This window comes from Pteropus alecto, unplaced genomic scaffold, assembly GCF_000325575.1.
Source record: "Pteropus alecto unplaced genomic scaffold, ASM32557v1 scaffold5, whole genome shotgun sequence".
Classification (NCBI taxonomy): domain Eukaryota; kingdom Metazoa; phylum Chordata; class Mammalia; order Chiroptera; family Pteropodidae; genus Pteropus; species Pteropus alecto.
In genome coordinates this window covers 15,154,954-15,168,784 of record NW_006441953.1, presented here as the reverse complement: position 1 = coordinate 15,168,784, position 13,831 = coordinate 15,154,954, and positions in this window count along the sequence as shown.

The window sequence follows — 13,831 nt, the reverse complement described above, 5'->3', positions numbered from 1 at the left end:
TGGGAATACCAGTCTGTACCTTTCCCCAGCCATCCTGTGACTACACAATGGATTTATGAAAAAATTGGCCATGGTGGCAGGAATAAAGATCATGGATGGACTTAGGAATATAAACTCCCACTCATCGAGGACTGCCTGGCTTGGCTACAGCTGTTTGCCCAATATGCCAAAAGCAGAGACCAACACTGAGTCCTCGATGTGGCACCATTGCCCAGGGGAATCAGCCAGCGTGAGATATGTAGGAGCAACCAAAATATTAAGTTTTCCTGAATTTCAAAAGTTAAAAGGAAAATGAGATGGATGAGTTGATTAAGAATCAAATACAGATAGATAGATAGATAGATAGATAGATAGATAGATAGATAGATAGATAGATGATAGATAGATGATAGATATACACACATATATAAAAGCATAAGCTATTTTAGAACAACAACCTTTTCTCTTTCTTTACTAGTGCTTATTTATCTTTATGCAAATAGCCAAGGCCTCATAATACACAAAGGATTAATTTGTCATTAATCCAAGATGTCTACATAATAAAGTCTTGTTCTATAAGCCGACTTGAGATAAAAGCTTAATCATGAAGTTCTCCCTAAAGCTGTCTAGGGCATGGCTTGGTCCGTAAAAATGGAGAGCAAAAATGTTTGAAAATAGGTGAGGGGGTAGTTTTTTCTAGCAATGTGGTAAATAAATATTTTGAAAATCCCTCATACTACAAAATATCTAAATGCTGTTTACATTGCCGTAAATACTTATTAAAGGGCATTGCCAGGCTTATGAGAAATAAAGTGAAATCCCAATGGCTCACAAAATATATATATATACAGTATTTAAACCATAGTGAAAAGTGAATACTGGAGCACTAATGTGTTTCAGGGGTCAGAGGGTTTGAAGAACAACAAATGAATATATGGGTCTCAGGCCAATGCCTGGGTAAAGATGAGTGGATGAGACTGTTATTAATAACCTTTATATAACTTTCACCTTGAGAGAAATAACACACCTTCAGTTAAAGGATGAATTCAGAAACGAAATCTATTGTCTGAGGTGTAAAAAGACAAGATCTTTTAAAAAAACTTTTTTTCTTTTTTTTCAATTTGGGGGTAAATTGTTCTTGTGAACATTATTAAATCTTGTTTGTCAAAAACATTTTTTTTCAGTTTAATTGTATACTGTATATAGTTTTGCTCTACCACAAGTCAAAGTTCATGAGGGAAGTTGTATTAAGGGGAAAAAAATTGTTTTTATAATTTTATTTTCTTAGAGTCCATAGAGCTAAAGAAGTACAGACCATTGAGAGATTTGAGAATTAGGTTAAAAGCCTTCTATGCCCCCAGATATAACTGATGTTGCACATCGATTAAAAAAATAACCTAGAATTTTTATGTATTATGGCTTAATTTATTTTTATCATTATGTTTTTATGTGGAGCAACACATTTATCATACAGATTTGAAGAATTCTGATTAGGATTGAATGAAGCAGATATATTACATTGACTCTTTTTTAAATTATCTGAATTGGAAAACAAAAGCAATTGTTACAGTCTTATACTTTCAAAATAATACTTTAGCCATATGACATCATTTAATGTTTTTTATTTATATTCAATTAAGTTTGATCTATGGTTTCTGAAAGATATAAAGTTAAAGCAATTTACATAATTTGGATATTTTAATAAAATACGTCTTGTTACTTACCACAGAGGTTGTCACATTTGTCATCTCATTAATTTCTATATTCTTATATTACCCTTTCAGGATTTCAGATCTTTTCTTTGTACTTCACATTTTACTGTGTCCTTTTCTGAGCCCACTGACTACCTCTGTATCTGGCACCCCAATCACTATCGTATCAGGGCGACATGCCAGGGAACCATGGCAAAACCCTGCTCTGCGTGTCAAGAGGGGCTTTTAGTCACTTGCCATGTGCTAATTTTTATGTCATTAAAGAAGCCCATATTTTCCCTACTGATGAACTGTCACTAGGTAAGCATGGTAGTAATACAACTGGGCCGAAGAGACATTTACATTTCGCAAAATTAGAAAAAAAATGCACAAGTAAATTAAGAGGCCTTATGTTCTATATATTTCAATGACAAAATCATTAAACACCCTACTTAGTGTTCCTGATGAGACAGGAAAAAGTTTAGCCGGAGGTCATAACTGGACATAATGTGAAAGGAACTGCTGTAAGTAGGCCTTTGGTAACGTGGGGGCGAGATGCGGGGGAGCGGTCCTATGATTAGGTCTCAGTCTTCAGTGAGCCGGTGCTTCTGAAATGTGCATTTCAAAAGTGTTTCACAGCTATTTTCATCTCTCACCAAGGTGTGACAGGATGGCTGGAACTGGGTAATTCTCTTTCCCAGGTCAGTTAGGCTCTGACAGTACCCCAGCAGGTCAAGCTCTGGCTAACTCGTTTTTCCTGAGGGCAGGTCTCCTTATGAACAGGGTGCTGTGGTGTATTTCAAATTGGTTCCTTTTCCCCTCCTTCTGTTGGGAGCCCTAGGGTATTTTTCTCTCATATTCCCCGTGCTGAGCTTCTTTTGAAGGTAATGTTCACAAAAGTGTGGGGGCCTCTTCCTGACTGGGTCCCCCTGGAGTTTTTAACTCACTGACTTGTCTGCACTGAGCCTCTAGCAATTAACCAATTACAGCTCTGATTTTTCTACCCCAGCCGGTTCCCTCAGAGGTTACCCCTTTTGAGTCCCTGCTGCTGTAAGCCATGATGACCTGTACACAAGAGAAGACATGTATCAATCCCCTTGGGGCCCCACATACTCCTCACGGAGGGACATCTGAAGTGCAGATGCCTTAGTCATCTAGTAGAAGAGAAAAAAGGCATAGGTGGGTGGAATGGGGGTACACGTCAGCACACAAAGGTCCATGTTATTACACTATGAGGTATTTCTTACTCTCCACAGTTAAATAATTGGCAGTTATAATGTACTTTTCTTGAAATTTCTATGTGTCAGGAAGGTCATGACCCACCTCAGCCTGTACAATATGGACCATTTATCCACTCTTATCTACTGCCGACCCCTCTCAAATTGTCTTTCAATAAAGCATTATGACTATTCTGCAAGCATATTAAATTCTTTCCTGCATCGAATCTTTCACACATGACATTTTCTATGCCAAAAACTGACTCCTCTTCTGCCCTGAAACTTTATGTAGTGGTAATCACTAACTTTGGTCTACCTGGAGAACTCATGCTTATTTTCCAGGAAACATTGTTTCTTCAGAGAAGCATTTCCTTATCACCACTCTCTCCCACAAGTCTGAATTAATTCCTCTAGTATAGACTCTAACACTTTACATATCATCCTATCATATATCATATAGCTTTTATTAATAGTTTATGTTTGTCTCAATTCTAAGAATGTAAGACTGATGAAAGCAGGCACTATATCTATTTTATTTATTACTATATCTCTTTATCTAAAGACAGCGCCTGATACATAACAAGAATTCAGTAGAATATTAGTTAGTGGCTGAGTGAATAGATAAGTGATGATTGAATGTTACTATCTCTCTATACCAGTGCTGTCCAATATAAAACTTTTTGTGATTTTGGAAATGTTCTACATATGAATTATCCAATATGAAAGACTATAGACATACATGGCTAGTGGACACTTAAAACGTGGTTAGTGTGACTATGAACTGAAAATTAATTTTAATGAATTTAAATTTAATTTTGATTAGCTGCCTATGGATAGTTGTTAATATATTGACCAGTAAAGGCATATGAGATGAAATCCACAGGGATGTTCACTGAAAGAAATGACAGAAAACATATGTATATAAGAGAAAATTTGGGAGAATCATAAATCAGAGATTAGACTTCATATATGGAAAGGAAAAAAATCAAGTTTTTTGAACAGGGAACACGAGAACATGGAACACAAATAGCACTCTGGTTTAGAATATAACTTCCCTGAACATAGTAAACACAAGTTTGTATATTTGTTAAACTGTAAACATAATATGACCAAGATTTGAAAAACTGCCTTTTTTAATGTCTTATCTTCTGAGAAAAGTGTGGAGAGACTAAATCTCATTGAATGTGCATCCTTAATTGTGAATATGATCCAACCTCAATCCTTCATTATAGTTTTATGCAGTATCTATAAAGTTCACAAAAATGGAAAAGTTGGATATATATTTAGTGTAAAGATCATTATTTAAGCATTTTGCCTATATTGGTTATATAGTAAAATGAGAGAGCCTATTGATTATGTTAGAACCTACTCTCATTCAGATTTTATAGTTAAATTTTTGACAGTTTAAATCCTTTGCACACATTAATATATACTATTTATGCTTTAATCAACATTGTCTTAATCAACTTTTTTCTTTTGACATATTTATTTCTCTCATGACATAAATGTCCCCATTTTTATTTCACTTCTTTAACTATTCTCATTAGAATAATATATTTTGGTCCTTTCCAATTGTACACTTACCGCTTCATAGAGAGAGTGTCAAGATTAAGAATGCATAACAGTTAGACAATGTCAATACATACTGAATATCCAAATATAAGACAAGCAAAGTTTACATTTCCATATAAATATAAACATATTCTTGCAAATTTAGAAATATCTTACATTTTATCTGTACCATCAGGTTTTTTCAGAAAAAAAAATTTTTTTTTCTATTTCCCTTGAGTCATACAAATGCTCCTGAGTTCTTTGAATGTTGTTCCACTTGATTTAATTCTGTTTTTGTAAAGGCTAAACTCATATGATTACATCGGAATTCAGTTACTATTTTAAAGTTAAATAAGATCTTCTAGATAGTTATCTTAGATCTATGTTTCCTCTGCCTTAGGAACAGTGATGGTTTCATTTACTCCTGAAATGGTAGTACCGCTTGGTTAAAGATGCTTATGACTCATTTTTAATTTCAAGACCTGTAGGCAAAAAACACTACCCCTAGTCACTTCACATCACTCTGCTCACACTGGAGATCTCAAACACAACCCAAGACAAAATAAGTCCTGGGATCCGGGAAATAGCAAAGATATTTTCTACTAAATACAACATTCTAAAAGATCAATAATAATTTGTTTTAGAATCAACTAGTGGCCTAATGACACTTTTAACCAGGCTCTTGGATACCGTTTTCTTTGAGGACAACTTTTACATTTTCAATAGTATAGAGAAGAGTAAGGAATACGAGTTAGTAAATCCCATCTTCCAGTTGTTCTGAACGCACTCAACCTTTCAGAGGGCATTGAATCATAACTCCGCTCACTTCACACATATACAAACACATCAGTATAAATAGTACCAAGATCTTTTCTCAAAGCTGGCAATGAATGCAGCTTAGCAGTAACTAGACAACTCTTTGTAGGCATTATTTCCTACTGCTCTTTCAATGCCTGAACCATCACATCAACAAGGGCTTTCCCTTGTTGTAAGGGTGTTTTCTTAAGTCACCACCTGTGAAATCTTTAACGATCGGGCACCATTTTACGCCAGGGTCTATCTGCGTCCCACCTACCACTCAACCGCCAGGAGACAAGTGAGCCAGTTTTGACTTACCATCTTTTCTTTCAGACCATTCACAGTACCAACTGCATTAATCTTCAGACCCTTATGCAGGTCTCTCACCTGTGGAAGGAGAGATGTAATGAAGGAAGATTAGATAAGAAGGGTCATGGACTGCAGTATAATTCTAAGAAAGGTGAGATGAGACCAACAGGCAGTCCCTGAATGATAGTTATCAGACGGACGACTCCCACTTCTCACATGAATAGGCTTTCCTTATTATCCTGACATGCTCGGTTACTGGCTGAGAGCACTGTAGAGCATGAATGTAAACACAGTGTTGGATCCACAGGGGCAGCACCTGGACTTGCCAGTCAAATAAGCTCCTACAAAAGCGAATCTGTAAAATTCATTTTCATGGTCACCGCACTAATTTCAATCTGTCCCAATCATTTCACAAAAGCAATGTTTGGGGAGGTCTCCTATAATCTCTATATTTTTACACCCAGTGAAAAATTTTCAATGCTTCTTTTACTTTGCCATTCAGACCATCATGAATTTGATGCAATTTGTGTCAATCACTTTCTTGAAACACTCTTTGATTTTACTGAAACTACCATTTCTGAAGGACCATTTTTCTCTCCGGTTGCTCAGTATGTGTCTTGTATGCATGCTCATCCTCCTCTACTAGTTACTAAATTTTTCAATTTCTCAAACACAGATTGACATCTTTTTTCATCACATTCTGTATTCCTTCCATGGTTGATCTCATCTACATCAAAATCCTCAATTTCTACTTATACATAAACTTATCTCAAGTTTATGTATCCAGTTCAGATATTTCCTTTGAACTTCAGATTTATATATCCAATTACTATTAACGTGTCATTGATATCGAAACACATATCAAAGCCAACAAATGAATACTAAATTCATGGCTTTCACTCCCTTCAGCACCAATAGGTTACTTCTTTTAGTCTAACCTATGACAACAAATAGCATCACGATCCTTCTATTAACATAATCAAAACTTCATCATTCTTGTCATGTCTCTCTCTCTCACATCCATATATCCATTCATCACTCAATTTTGTGGAATTTATCACAGAAATATTTTTGGAATCTATCTACAGTTCTCTTCTCTTCACCTAGATGTCATCTAATGAGTCAAATCTTAGCACAAACATGATTTCCTCAAAGAAGCCTTCCCTGATGTCCCAAACTGGATGAATACTCTTGCGTGGTTCTTTAAAATACTCCTTATATATTTAATTTTACATTGACTTCTATTATTAATTAATATCTATCTCTTTTACTATACCAAAATATCTATAAGCCTAGAGAGCTGCCAGTATTTTCCTCACATACATAACATTTATTTTCAAACTATAACTTTCTGCTTAGGTTTATGATACCAAACATGATCCTAAACAAGCAAAATATATTTATAAATGTTTAATATTAAAAATCAGTAAACTACATGAACAAAAATATAAAAACATACTGAGAAGCAAAATATTTTTTTCACCCTCACATATCATAAAAACTTCAAAACTTTTTATTATTTTGGACATTTTCTTTTTCTAAATGATAGAAATATGAATAAACACCATAATTAAACTGTATGGTTAAGGAAAATGAGCAATTTAGTCAAATATACAGGCATCAGCAATATAAGTAGGTTATTTTGTGTGGGGGGGGAGCATAGTCTATTTTTTTTATTAGATTTAGTAATCCTAAACCACTTTTATTTTGAATTTAATTTTGAATTATACCTTAAGAGGTCTAGGCACTGGCTAGTTTCTTAGAGTTTACTTTAAATTAACTAGAATAACAGTTTCACAGCTATACTCAACCCCATAATCTATAGTTTTTTCATTGTTTCCTAAGCTAGAGTTTTCCTAGATTAAATACTTTTCTTTGAGTTCCTTATCTATCTGGTCATGATCTATAACAGCATACATGCTCTGTTATTTCATTCGCTATATGTCTTCAATTTGTTATGCAGGTGGATAAGAGAGTTTGATCCAGTGTTTGGGATGGAAATAGCTTCTTGAGTTATGTAAAAGTAACAATATTTCCTGAAAAGGATAAATCTAATCACATATATAGAAGCAATATTCAAAAGTGATGAAATAAGGAATGTTTTTCCAAAACATTATCTCCCCCTTTTATTCGATGAGAACAGCATATAACTGTAATAAGGATGGGAAATGCATGAGCAATAGAAATACAATTTAACTGAATTTCCCATATTCTACCTGGAAATATGGAAGATTAATTTTCATGGGATGGGAAAGGATTGACAATACATATCTATAGGATTATTAGAAGTTTGTGAAGCCTCTAAACTCCTTATATAGAAACTTGGTAACTATATCATACGACAGCAACATAACTAAGTTGAAAAGTATTACATTGAGTCTAAAGAGGTATCTGGCATCATTTTGACAATAACAGTTTGCCTGAATTCGACTTTATTTTACTGATCTAAATATGTCAAGTTCTTGTATATTCAGATAGACTTCAATATATAATGAGAAAATATTTTATTGCAACCAGAAACTTACTTAAATTTGTTTCTATTTTATATCATGAATTGAAAATCACATTTACATGAGATTTTTATAGAGATAATAGTATACCCATCCTTCAGGGAACCACTTCCTTCATAGTCAGAAATAATCTCTTCATCGATGACCTAAATAAATTACATTTAATTCTTACTTACCTGACCATTCTGCAATATATGAAACAACTGACCTCTCCCTTCTAATTGAAAAAAAAGAAAAAAAACAAAACAAAAACTAAGAGACTTTGGTTTCTATGAACCAGCACATTTGATTAGCTATTAATGCTTGCTAGCCTCCATTGAAACTTATTTTTTTTTCTTTTCCTGGCCCTTTTATGTTGGTTTTCTTCAGGTTTCTAGGATTTGTGTTCTATTCCATCATCACTCTATATGTTCTACATTAGCAATCAAGTTTATTGTGATGGTTCTAAGTACATCTATATATTTATGACTAAAAGCTCATACTAGCATTCTTCAGAGAAATAGAATCAATAGGATATATGTATAATATATATAAAGCTATTTATTAGAGGAATCGGTTCACACAATTACGAATGCAGAGAAGTCCTACAGTCTGTCATCTATCTGTAGGCTGGGGGCCCAGGAAAGCCTGTGGTGCACTTCTAGTCTAAATCTGAGGCCTGAGAACCAGGAGTGATGATATATCAAGGAGAATATGAATGGTTCAGGTCAAGGAACCCACAAATTCACCCTTCTAAGACATTTTTGTTCTATTCAGGCCCTCAGTGTATTAGATGGCATCCCCTGCCCCTGCATTGATGAGGAGAATCTTCTTTTCCCAGTCTACCAATTCAAAAAATCTCTTTCAGAAACACTCTCACGGATACTTTTAGGAATATTTGTTACCAGCTATCATTAGCCCAGGCAAGTTGACACATAATATTAGAGTAAAAGCCAATATTACTAACTTTAAAATATGTTTTTTCTTAATTCATAAACTCCACTATATTGTTCTTCTAATTTTTGATCCAAATATACTTTACTAGCATGTCCTTCTTCTCTGGCCATCAAACTATATTGAAAAGTGATCACCAGTCCCAATCTTTTATTTTGCTTCATGGACAAGTACAGTTTTCAGCATGTAGCTTGATCCATGCCATGCAGAGACCTCATCTAATATTTTTGAACTAGATTTGCTAAAATAGATCAATGGTAACCAAGCTTTTAGTATTAAGGAGAAAAGCATTTTTGGAAAATAAAAAAAAAATGCTGATAAAAAGAAGTCATTACAAGGAGAAAGAGGTGCTAATGATGGCTAACTATCCAGCTCTCTTCCCTAAAATTCTGAGGACTGTCTTGATTTCAGACTTCTATCAGTTTAGTTGCTTGATTTGCCCTTCGAATATTTAAATTGTCCCCAGCGTCCTTCAACCAGTTTTTATTTATGTTTCATTAGTTTAAATCAAATTTTTGTCATTTTTGCCAAATTTGTCCAATAATGATGATGTCTAAGTCAGACTATTTATTGCATGACAAGTAATCATGAGGTTCTTTTTTTTTTCTTTTATATTCTTTTACTCTTAATAAATATAATAATGTCCTATGAATTTAAATAATGCACATTCTCCACATGGAATTTTAAAAATAACTTTAAAATTATTGTTTCACAAATATAAGAGTAAGTTAAAAGCTGTTGTCAAAGAAAGGTGTTTTGACTCATTGAGGGATTTGACTTGAATTTGACATAATTTTTAATAAATAAATTAATTTTAATATTTTCTTAACTAAAGTGGTTTCCTTTCAGGTAATTTAAAATATATTTTAGTCTACTCTTAATTTATTAATAAAATATTATACCTGAAAAGTTATAGTATTTTAATTTCAGTTATACTCACTTTCTTGTTCAGTGGAACTAGTTTTAACAGAATTAGCATTACCAAATAACTGAATTCATAATCAAACTAAGATCAATTTTTTTTACTTTTGCCTTTTTAAAGTTTTATAGCATGTCCATTCACATATATGAAATATTTTTTACATAATGGAAACATTTTATTGCATCTCCCTTTATGTCTAGCAATATATTTGAATCAATACCATAGTTATTTCAAACTCTTCATTCTAAGTGAACATAACTAAGTTTAGTAGCTTTTGATGATTTAACAAAGGAAATAACTGATCTATTAGTCTGATTTTCTCCAAAAACATCTTCTGAAACATGATATAAAATATAGACCATAATGGCTTATGATTTTAGAGTATTATGTTTGTTCTTTGGTTTGTTTTTTATAATTTATACAGAGGAAAGCATGAGAAGACATTTAACAATTTTGAACCTAAATTTTCATATTTTGACTGTGGAGGAAATCCCAAAGAACCGTAACATTTGTAATTTACTTTGTTAAGTTGTAAAATTTGTATTGCTTGATGTCCATTGCTTGTATTGATTTTATTTGTATTTTATAGACTGACGTTGAGATGTAAACTTTATAAGCTCATTTGTTAAGACACAAACAGTTAAGATTAGAATTAATTTTAATCAAAAATATTATTTGGTGTACCACCCAAAGTCTAGCTCCTGTTTTTGCCTCAAATGTCTAAACCTTGCATCATCTGTGGTTTAGACTTGGACATTCCTGAATAGTCTTAGAATAACAGACAAAAGATAAAAACGTATAAATTAAAAAAAAAACATAGATAAATGATGACAAAGGATTATTAAAACAAACAAAAAAAATTCCAAGGACTTTTTGAACAAGAACAAGAAAAGAGATTCATCCTATTCTCTGTCATTGGAATTCTGATCGAGACTAATTATTATAGTGCTTCATCAATATTAAGGACTGAATTGAAAAGAACAATTTATTTTTTGAACTTAGTTATTAATTAGAAGATTTTTTATCTTCTCCATGCAATCATATTTATTACAGAAAGGTATGCATTTAAGTTAAATGTGTTATCAAAAATTTCTTTATTCCCCAGCTCATGACCACTTAAGATTATTGTATATGTGTGACCACATACTAGAAAATTTAAAAATATTCTCTGCAAAATATTATATTGTTTTCACTTGCATTGGTAACATTTGAAAATAAGTGGTTAATATTGACACTTGTATAAAGTTAAAATTCGGAAATCTGTGAATAAAATCAGTCAATGGCAGGTGAGTAACTTGGGTATTTTAATGATGTATCCTAATATTCCAATTATGTAATTTTGCACATCTTCTGAACACTTAACTCTTTTGAATGATATCTTCCTAGTTCTAGCATGACAAAGGAAACAAAATAAGGCTATTTTGGTTGTAGCACAATCTGTCTTTTGCCAAAAAAGGGGAGAGTAAGTACTTCTGCTAGCATCATGAGTACAACATATGAATGTTTCATTATATTAATACAATTTAACATTCTGTATAAATTAAAGAATAGAAATAATGATGCACTAGAGTCAAAATCCTAATGATGTGATTATTTCTTAATTGAAGAAAATTTTATTGTGGTGTAATATCAAAATATTTAATGAAGACAGGAAACATCATTTCAGTTAAGTGGGTTTTTTTGGTTAAACTAAGTATTAAATATAAATGTAATATGGAATTACTTAAGGAACTGCCTACTTGATCAAAAGAGCCCAACTTATCATTTTTATACTCTCACCTCAGATGAAAAACACACACAACTTATAGGTTTGCTATCACATTTGTTTTGGAACAGTTGCATCTTCCTCAACACCATTGTAGAATTCTACATATGGTAGACATTTAGAGGCAATTTAATAAAATTTTGATGCAAATTTAAACATACACACACACACACACACACACACACATTTCTCCTATATCTTAAGGAGTTGATAAGAACTGCTTCATCAATTCTAGTCATGAATAACCTATTGTTAGACAATGAGTTGTATTGGTAGGAATACAACTCATATAATATTGTTTGAAACTATATGTTTGCATTGATTAAACATTACTGTTGATCCTATTCTATGTTTGTAAGAGAGAAAAAATAGAACCCTCTTTCATATAAGATAGTTTTAAATATATGAAGACATCAATATTGCCTTATTTAGGTCTTCGGGTTAAATATTCTCTTCTCCCATCCTTGCTATACTCAAAGTACAGTCTGTGGTATGAAAATATTATTAGCACAATGCAAAAAGACCCCACTCCAGAAATAAGAACTTGAACCTGCATATCAAGATCACAAGGTGATTTATATGCATATTATTGTTTGATGTTATGGTCCTAAACTATTCTTCATGTGTATATCTATCTTAAATCTTCTAAATTCAGGTTATGGATATATACACACAGCCATTCCATCTTTTTTTATTTAAGCATAATTTACATATAGTTTAATGCACAGATATTAAGTGTACAATAAAATCACTTTTGATATATCCATACACCCATGAACCCAAGCTTCCATTCAATGTGTAGAATGAGTCCATCACTACGGAGAGATCCCTTGTCCCTCAGGTGACTCCAGTACTGATTTATGCCGCTAAAAGTTAGTCGTGAATGTTCTAAAACTTCATCCAAATGAAATCATTCAGTATATACTAATTTATACAAATTCACCCAACATAATGTTTTTGAGATTCATCCATGCTGCTGCATATTTGAATAGTTTGATTATTTCCATTGCTCAGTGGTATTCCATTGTGTAAATATGCCATTTGTTTATGCATTCACCTGTTCATGCATACCTGGGCTTTTTTCAGTTCTTGGCTGCTATAAATATTCTTCTACAACATCCTTTGAGAACATATGTTTTTATTTCTCTTAGGTAAATAACCAGAAATATAATCATTATGCCAGTGTAGATGTGTAATTTCTTCAATGTATTATATGGAAATATTCAAACATACAACAAATGTTAAAGAACTTTGCAGTGAACACCCAGGCCCACTACCTAACATATACCATTAATGTTTTAATATATTTGTTTTATCACATATCTATCCACTTAGTTATTGTTTCATCCATGCATCAATCCATTTAAGTTTTTGATAAATTGCAACATAAATTATAGACATAAATTCAATCTCCCTCGAAACTTCAGCACTTACTTCACTAGAGTTGTCTTTATTTAGAGGGTTTTTTTATTTGATGTAATTTACTTACAATGAAATGTTTGTGTACATTTCCTGAGTTTTGACATGTTCATCTACCTATGTAACTCAAACTCTTGTCAAGATATGCACCATTAATATTTCTCCAGAAAGTTATTTTATGCTTATTTCCAACCAAACCCTTACTGCATCCTATCAAAGACAACCATACTAGAGTTTTGTCTCAGCATCAATTAGTTTTTTCTAGTTCTAGAAATTCATATAACTGAAAGCTTAATAGTTATGTAACTATTTTGTGACTGGCTTTATTTCTCTTCATTTAATTAATTTTAGAATTCATTTATATTGTGTTTGTCAGTGGTTTGTTTCTTTTTAGGACTAATATTTTGTTATATCAATAGACCTTTAAAAATATATATTTTTAAGACAGTTTTCTACTGATGGAAGCCTAGGCTATTTTCAGAGTTTGGCTATTATGAATAAAGTTACCGAGCTTTTCCATGTATTAATTTTTGCATTAGCATGTTTTTATTTTTCCTGAAAAAATATCTGGAAGTGGAATTCTTAAGTCAAAGGTAGGTATGTGTTTTATTTTATTAGACACTACTATTAACTTATTCTAAAGAGACTGTAAAATTTTACTTTCTCGAAAACAATCTGAGGGAACAGTTGCTCCACATTCTTATTAACAATTTGGTGTTATCAGTCTGTTTTATTTT